This window comes from Pectinophora gossypiella, chromosome 12 (assembly GCF_024362695.1).
Source record: "Pectinophora gossypiella chromosome 12, ilPecGoss1.1, whole genome shotgun sequence".
NCBI classification, from domain to species: domain Eukaryota; kingdom Metazoa; phylum Arthropoda; class Insecta; order Lepidoptera; family Gelechiidae; genus Pectinophora; species Pectinophora gossypiella.
Window position 1 is genome coordinate 10,636,970 of NC_065415.1, and position 9,881 is coordinate 10,646,850.

A 9,881-nucleotide genomic window follows, 5' to 3' on the forward strand; every position below is an offset into this window, starting at 1 on the left:
CTTCTAATAAATACATTTTAAAAACTAAAAAAAGAAACAAAATTAAAACTATGACATTTTTATGCCGTGTCGGTGGTGCACGATGGCGCTTTACCACTTTTTATATAATATCAGTCGTCCTTTTTTATATCCTTTAGTAATATAAAATTAAAATTACACAGTTTAATCTTACAGATGTCTAACAGGTGATTATAAGAGATAATCAAAACTTTTAACCGTACTTTCATCTCAACATTTACCAAACTCCATTTGCATTAACAAAAATTCTACCCTTTTATCGTCTACTTTTTATAAGCAAAATACATTATATATGAATTCGTAATACTGTGTCTTTTGAGGGGGGTTAGACAATGTACAACCCGATTACGTTTCGTTAAGTCCACCGCTATGGCTATCTGCCGGTTTGAAAAACCACAATAAATATACACATTATGTAATGAAAAGGATTTGACTCAACAGACTTTTGTTTATTAACAATGTTGTTTATTTTACAGATTTCTCTTTATATTTGACTAATATCTAATAATCTTATTTTTAGAGACGTTCTTTATTCTACCTTGTGTAACTCGTTCGCTGTTTGCCTACTCTATCGCTGTTACTAACATATTTTTTCCCAATTTGGTGATAATGTCATAGTTTCTATAGCAAATCACTTAAAATTTTCAAATCATCATCCAACTCTTTGTCTAAGTAGGGCTACTAAGTATTCTTTGACTTAAGTAGTGTAGCTTATCCTTTTTGTAATAAATGCCTCTTTTCTATTAACATACATACACAATTATTAATCATTAAATTTTAATATTATTAACAATTAAATATTTACGCCTAAAAGACTAATCATCCTTATGGACGTAAGTAATGTGGTTTACTCTGATTGTAATAAATACCTCTTTCCATCAGCACACCCAATGAGTCCGAGTCCTATTTGCGCCTAAAAGCCCAAGGCGAATCTGCGATACGGAACTTAGTTGTTAGCGGAACGCAGGCCCTGCGATATACGTCGTAATTGGGGTGAATATGCTTTATTAGCGAGAGATTTGTATGAACTTGAGCAAGATAAAGGACCTTTGAAGGGATGTCGATGTTTAACTATAGTTAGCGATATTTGAATAGCGGAGGGTTAATGGTACCTATGATTACCAGTTGGTATTTAAGTTCGGTTATTACGTGCGTGTGGAATTCGTGTTTGATATTGTACCTTTTAATTGATTATTGGATGTCCTGGGCAATGATTTGGAAATTATTTAAACGATTCGTTATTTAACTTTAACAAAATGTTTAACGTTTTAGTAACATAACATAACCTCACGACTATAGGTCTCCTAATTGGAGTAGCCAGAGGTAACTCCATTGCAAGATGAACTAAATACCCGCGCCTCACCGAGCTTTGTGTTAGACCAACGTGATGGGTGGTGAACTGGTGAGCCGTATCGCCGTATTTAATGGTCGAACCAACTGTATTAGAGAAAACTGCACTGTGTGTGCTGTTTATAGTTTATCTGTGCGAACCTTCAAATCGAAGTTCGGTTTTGCGCCATGTGGCCGAATCTTCAAATCGAAGTTCGGTTTTGCTAGCCACATAAGAGCCTATCATAACAACGACCTTCGATAGACATTTAGGAGTCGCCGTCGCCGGACACGGCTTGGATGATGATGATGATGATGATGACAATAATAAAAACTTACTGCAAAAATCTAAATCATGTTGACAAAAATAAAGTAGTCGTCAACAACGCCTACACTTTAAATGTTAATGACATTACGTAAAATCGAGGCTGATATGCAGATCCACTCAATCCAGGTCCAGTTTTGAGCAGATAAGAGCGATCGATAAACCAGATTACGGGTTACAAATAAATTATCTGAGAGATAAGTTGCTTCTAACTGGGAGAAAGGCTTTCAATAACGACTCTCTTATCTCGAACGTATCAGAGAGGAAATCACTCACCAATCACTGGTGCTCGGAAACCTGGCGCGTGGTTAGGTCGTGACCCTCACAAAATACCTACCAGGAATGTTGGCTAAAGGGTCCTAGAAAACTTATTCTAATTTAATTAATCTGTGACTGTACCAAAAAGATAACTGAAGGTGTGGACATCCTCGTTAATTTTGAGTTACGACAAGATTGCATATATCTTAAAGAACGAAAGAGTTCATTGCACTTCTTCGTAAATATATGAAGGTTTTAGTCTTAACAGCATAATTCACTGGAAGCGTCTGCATAGTGGAGTCTTAGTTTATTTATTAAGCGTTTTTTTTATCTTTACGTCAATAACCAGCTATGTAGGTACGTTTTGGTACAAGCAACTCCTTTATCTAAGATACAATGTTACCTACAGCCCCCTCTAATAGCAAGTAAATTCGGCCCTGTTTCGTTGCCAATCATCAAGTCGGAACCTCAATATTGACCTGAGGCACTGACCTCACCGAGAGGTGCTTAATGTTCCACGTTTGACTGACCACTCTGATTACCACTTGGCATACTCTTTGAAGCGAGTCATGAAACGAACGGGATAGCTAAATATTCGTATCTGTCAGGGTAGCTAAATATTCGTATCTGTTCCTTTTTGGCTAGTGCTAATGACTTTCTGAATTTGTCTAATTGTTAAGGATTTTTATATAAACAGTTTGATAAATATTAAAATTTATCATCATCACTACAATTTTTTGCAACTTTTGAGTAAAAAGTCAAACTGGCTTTCACTATCTTAAGTGTGCGATTCTATCTCCTTGTCACATACAACATAGTAGCTCTGCATCTTATAAACAGTCTATACTCTTCCGAGGTCATTCCCTTAAGCCACCTGCCTGAACCAATCAGAAGTCACGGACCACTTACGGTACCCATAAAATATTTTCCTCGCAAAACGGTGAAGTGGTTCATTGATCGTTTCGCGATGAAACTTTAATATAAGTACCTCGGACTAATAGCCGGAACGTGACTCGAGTTAGGGGGCAATTTTGTAAGAGGACCTTAAGAATATCATACACCAACAATGTGGATGGGTTTATACCGCAGGTGTGATAGTTATCTTAAGCTAACTCGCAAAATTACGTTATTCTACTATTTACCAGCAAGCCAATATCAAAAGCGATCTTTTCAGTCGCTCTTGAGGTGACTAGCGTGAATTTATAGCATAATAGTGTAAAATAAAAAAATATAATAATTTTGTGAGACGCACATGCCAATTGTTCTGAATTTATTTAAATGATTCGTAATTGAAGTCAAAGGTACCATGTTTGCTAAGTAATGAAGCCTTGACTAACCTTAGTATTTATTTGATGCATAGAAGTAACTCCAAAGCTTAAGATAACGTGCATTCTCAATACACTCGCTTCACTATAGCATGAACCCGTTCAATTTGTTCTCCCCTTGCAGAGGTCTTATCTTGAATGAGAGAAGCTTGTTTTAATGTCGTTAATTTAAGACTCTGGCGTCGGTAACGATTTAATTGTGATGCTGTGTCTACTTATAGTAGACTGGTCTAGTCGAAGTTTATCCAGAAACGCCCTATGAATAGGCATTCAGGTGGTGAAATTTCTCAACACTGTAGTATATTCTTGAGGACCCCGCAGTTTTGTATTCCGGCCAAGTATTTAATGCCATATGCGGCTACTCTGCAATAAGTCCCATAAAAAAAAAGAAATTTTTTGCTGATAGTTGTTATTACATCGAAATTGATTGATGGTTTAGTGATTTTCGCTTTAACTGTTAAATTTAATGAAATATAGAACTACTTATTATCTAACCTGTGGTAATATGTAGGGTAGCTTTTGATGCTGTCGATTTCCGATAATGGCACAAACAGTTTGAATTTGTCTATAATCAACAGTAGAATATATTTTAAGTGCACAGCAGTGTCATTTTCGTAGCTAAATACTGAGAACGGACCATTTAAGTCTGACATTGTCTCGAAAAGAAGAAGTGGGAGTAGGTATTAGTATGAAATTTTGATCTCAGTTAATGTAGATTTACAAATATTGATTCTGTCTTATAGGTATTTTATCTAAAAGATCAAACAAACTGAATGACATTAATGCTATTCCAAGACAAACGCAGTAAGAATATTTTTTTTGCTTCTGTATCAAACAATGGCATCTAGAATCGTCAACTTAAGTAGGCTTGCTTACCATAAAAATACACAGACTTCCGAATTTAGCAACAGTTTCTTAACATCACGTAGGCGGTAACATTTACTGCTTATAAGTATGGGCATACACATAATTGCGGACTTAAAAAACTGCAATAAAAAATAAAATTGATCTAGCTATCTGAGCGGAATCTGTGTTGTAAAAAATAAAGTATTCAGAGATGTTCGAAATCTAAATTATTCTCAAATTATAGTTATGAACTATCATAAAGGGGTGAACGACATTGGACAATGTTTACGCTTTTATATCGTCACATAATAATAATATGGAAATCTGATTGTGTTTACGACGTAAAGAATAACCCTCGTTTTTATTACGGGTTTTTGAATCTACAGTCGTGTTTTATTGGTGATTATAAAAATAAAACTAAACGATATGATAAGAATTGTTGAAGCTCGTAATGAACGGTTGATGGTTATGTCATCCAATTCACATCTTAAATAAAGTGTTAAAACGTATTAAAATAGCTTCATAAACACCTACGTTCAAACAGCACCATAACTGGTGATAGAGAAAACATTAACAATAACTTTTAAGAAAATTTCAACTTTGTCTCTGCCCGAGTACATAGAAAAGTAGGTAGTTAGTAGTTTTTGGATTTTGAGTGATTTGATTCCTTCATCTAGTTAAATAAATAAATATTAATTACTATTGCAGTTCTTATTATGAAAATCTGCTGGTAAAATCCAGGTTTTACAATATTACCAACCTGTTAATTTGCGAACAATACAGATAAGCGCTTAAATCCGCATTGTCAATACATTGCCGATAAGCCACTGCACATAATTACTCTGACATTATCATTAGTAAAGCTTAAACTCAGGTATTGTATCTGCATGTCAATATTGTAATATCTGGTTTCCATAAATAACTCTGTTGTTTCATAGGTATTGACTTCGCATTATAATGCTTCAATTTTGACTCTATCAATGTTGGTAATAGTAAGTTTATGGCATTGTTACTGTTCGTGAAATTCATGTCATGACTTGACATCAAAAGTATATAATTAAGATCTGTTTTATTCCGATTTGTTTGATGTAGTAGACATTACATGTAAGATTTTATGTACTTAGGTATGGTTTACAGGCTGTATTTTTAATTTGTTATCATTACAGTTTGTAATCGCTTCTTAAAACAATGGTTGTAAGTAATTTTTTTAGAACAGTGCAATGACGTCATTTCTAAGAGATGGGGGACTTTGTCTCTAGTTTTCTTAGAATAGTTCAACACCCTACAGACAGCACTAGAGCCGCGAATGACAAACGGTGTTATTCGAAGATTATCGCTTGAACATGACTAATGACTTGTCGCGCCTCTTCTATATGTTAATTGTACTGAATGCCTCCGACACTAATTTACACAATGTTTATTTTATAAGCAACAACTTTATATTTGCGGGCGCTGAAATACCCTCCTAATGTATTTATCTTCATTAAGTTTGAGGAAAAGAGCAATAGGACGGCAAATGGAAATTGGTACAGGGCAAATCCTCACACGGCACGTTGTCATTTCAGCTACGTTTCTGACGCATGATTCAATTTTTCATCCTCGAGGGACAGAGTAAACAAACGAATGGAGGGGAAGTTTCTATTTTTGAAAATATTGTTTTCGTTACTTCAGTGATTCCTTTTACCTAAAAAGTAGATTCACAAGTTAGCACGTTTTGGGAACTTTGTGATGGGCGCAAAGTTTTAGCAGTTGAAAACATGTCTAGACTTCTACTTGACAGTCGCAGTTTCATCTGAGTTTTATTTTAAAATATGTCCGGATTTTATTCAAACGCTAGATTTCATCTATCGACTGTCAGTCAGATATTTCCTTACTTTTAAAAAATGAATTAATTATTCTTCAGAATAGTTTTACAGAAAAAATGGAGCATTATAATTCTTAAAAGTTTACATTGACGCCATTTAATAGTAGGCCATACTTAGCCCCGCCTCACTTTCCGGCCTCAAAAATACTATTAACACGCGAATCAAATTTAATATGCATACCGTTTAGATTACCTCGTATACGTAGTGTTGTGAATAATGGAGTAAGGAACTGAAACGTCGCAATGTTATCTGTGCTAATGGTAATGTGAAAATTGTTGGAAATGGTAATTTACGGCTACATTTATAGAAATAGACGATTTACTTGTCAAAGTAACCGGTTCTAACTGGAATATAGGTTACGCTAACGACTTAGGCGTTCCAAGTAAATTGTTACGTATGAAAATATCTAAGTAATTATGTTCTACTGGTTTGATAACTGTTATTTTTTTTATTGAAGAACACTTGCAATTTTTGCACTTTTGCCAAAACACTAGCTTAGACAGCAATAAGTGGTGACCAGATCTAGGTCTTGTTCTAAAAAATATGCGTTTTTTCATTAGTTGGGGGACCGTCTAGTGGAAATATTAACGAAGTCTTCCTTGTTTCGATGAGCTGACTCGCCATTTTGGCTTCGAACGCATGTCATTAATTGTTAAGCCATCTCAGAGACCTTATGGCGGCTTAGCTGGGTAAGCAACAAACATGGTGGATTATGCCTCCATTACGTTACTTCCCTAGTTAGTGTTGCACATTATTATATCTTTAGATTTAAGTAAGTTAAATATATTAAAATCGTTGTATAGAAGACTATACAACGAAATAAATATACTTACTTACAGAGAAGTCGGATAATATGGAAAAAAAATAATATAAAGTCTATCTGAAAGAGTTCATCAATCAGATACCTAAACGTACAAATCAGTAGCTAACATTGTTTGGACTACCATAATTATCTATTTTAACACAATCAAAATATAATTATAATATAGTTGCCTGGAAGAAATCGCTTTAAGCAATAAGACCGCCAATTAATAGGTCACTTTTATAGTAATTGTTTCCTTGTTTTGGTGCAATAAAGTATATTTGTATATATTATACTCAATCTAATAGAAGATCTAATCAAATGCTGTTTGAAAACTGTAACAGCACATTTTTTGTTTTCCATTCTCAATTCCAATAATAGCTTTTAGATTCATCAGTATGATAACACTTCATTCAAACATACATTATGAATGGAATCCACGACGAAATTAGATATGTATCATTGAATCGATAAAATCGACTGACTAGTACATCACTAGCCGTTAACAAGGTGATTATTGGTAGGGGCGGGACGGGCCCACTCGATAACGTCTCTTTACAGTGTTCTAACGTCGACCATAATTACCTTAAACCAATGCATGGGAAAATCTACTGAGGATTCCCAAAATAAGCCAGTTGGTGGTCAACGATGCGAGGCCTCTTGCTCTTGATACCAATTACGAGTTGTAGGCAGCATTTTGATTTTAGATATTGAAATTATGAATTTATTTTCTTTAGAGGTATCTTGAGTGCCTTTAGAGTTTGAGTTAGTTTGATGAGATTGTAGAGTTCAGATTTATTTAGAGAACATGGATGAAATTGTACCTAAAATTAATTTGTGCTGGGAATCAAACTTTCGTAGTTTATATTATAACTACCTGATATATAAAGATAAGTTTGTTTCATTGTAGTGTTTTTAACATGAGAAGTATTTTAATACATTTATTTCAGAACAATTACATTTGTAGACATAAAACATATTCTTACAATGACACAGAGCAAATATTATGTACTTACAGAAATATTTGTACAAATGATACCTTTATTCAAGAGGATACACTAAAACCGTCAATCTTAATAACCTGAACAAATTTTCTTTTGAGAATAAAAATAAGAAATAACATAGAGATAGACGTTATTTGTGTATCAATGTTAAGAAAGGATTTTAAGTCCGTATAAAATATACAAGAACACGTATAGGTCGACAACATAAAATGGAAATGTAAGTCTCCACGGAAACCCATTTGAATGTTACTCTTGGTGAAAGGCGTAAAGGTGAAGTCATATGAAAATCTGGATGACTAGTCTGCAATAAAAGTGTTCTTCAAAATGTGACTTCTTTCCTTCTTTTCTTTCGTCTTTTTTTTTAGGTCCAGAGAAGTTTTTGAAAATACATTTTTATTTATCGCTGTCGAGTAAATGTCATGTATTTATTGGTAAGTTGTACTTATAGTTTGCACCCACAATATTTTAATTTTTACATATTTCCTCGCCTTATGGCCGTCTGGAAGAAATCGCTTAAAGCGATACGGCCGCTATTTGCCATATACCTAAGAAGAGTCTTTTGTAAATGTTTCCTTTTATTTCGGTGCAAAAATGTATATTTGTAACAAATTATACATACATCTTTACCTACGGTACTTTTCTTTATATGTTTATTTTTACATTGAATGGCAAAAATGTTAGCACATTCAACTAAATTATGAAATTTGGGGGTTAAAAAGACCACATCGAAGCAATTCATCTAAAATGCACTATTGGTTTATTCTAGTTACTTAGAAGTATTTTCGTTCACAAAATATTTGTACCTACTCAGGTATCAAACATTGTATGAGCATCTAGAGGCGTCTTTACAAAACTTAAGGTGGGTGGTCTCTCGATCATATGCTATCACGAGCTACAAATTGCTTCGTACTTGTTTGCGCATACCCACATCCACATAGCTCAATTACACACTGGTTATACAGCCAATTATTGCATAAACTCTTCCTTCATCTTTAAGAGCTGAGATTAGTGGAATGAGATTTGACCCACTGGAACTTTGAAGATGAATCATGATCTTTTTACGTTCAGGTTCATTTTAATTCATAATGATTTCACATAATAAAATTACATAAGCTTACTGCTATATCCCAATTGAAGTAGTCAGAGGTACATCCAAGCAAGATGAACTAAGTAAACACACCTCACCGAGCTTTCTGTTAGATCGTTGTGATTCAATCTTACTTATTTACAATCTTTTTTTATCTCTTACGAGTATTTTAAACAGGATCTTTGTTTTATAAACAAGCATAAGCTGTTTATGCTTCTTTTCTTCTATCGTGTGGGTTATAAAGTGGATTATCATCCTCGTCAACCCTGGTGTCAGGGTTATTATTGAGCCGCCAAAGGCCCTTGACAAGACTCATATAACGACTACGCACGACTACGACGACTGGGCCTGTTAAGCCATTGGTCCCGGTTACAAATTACTGATGTAAATGCGTAGCTGTTTATGCTTATGACAAGTAAAAGTTTTCAATAAAATATGATAATAATGGTTTTTATGAGTTCAAAACTATTTAAGTTTTTTCATTCAATTCGTGAGTTAACTCACCGAGATAGTTCTTAAATTTAAATTATCATTCTTCTTTAACCTAACATAATATCATCTCTAAAAATCAACCTCTAGTTAGTATGCTCTTCAAAGATTCTGACCACACTATAATTATGTACGTTGTATTATACTATGGGTGTTTTTATAGCATTGAATTATTTAAAGGTACCTTTTGTAAATAGTACGGGTCGTTGAAATAATGACGTGAAATTTCCGGTTTTATGTCTCAATAAAACTGGACCGTTGGGCGCTCCAAAAATCCAACGGTAACAAAAGTTGTTCACTTTATAAGACTATAAAAGCAAATAAGTTACAAAAAAATATTTTGAATACTAGTTTTCTTTTTTTACGTGATTTATTGGAGAGATGGATTATCTGAGAGCCCCTGCGCCGATAAAACGTGTTGAATATAGTAAAACAGTAAGACTTTATTACTAGATATAAGATTTGTTTTTCCGTCTTGAGGTTCAGCAAAGCACAGAATAGCAAAAAATCATGTAACAACGTCCTTCGATCAG

The 9,881-nt window shown here is 34.1% G+C and overlaps 1 protein-coding gene across 1 annotated transcript in view; it reads left to right on the forward strand.

The window, feature by feature from the left end:
- LOC126371179 (uncharacterized) overlaps positions 1 to 9,881 on the forward strand; it is a 729,644-nt gene that overhangs the window by 91,734 nt on the left and 628,029 nt on the right. The window lies entirely within an intron of this gene.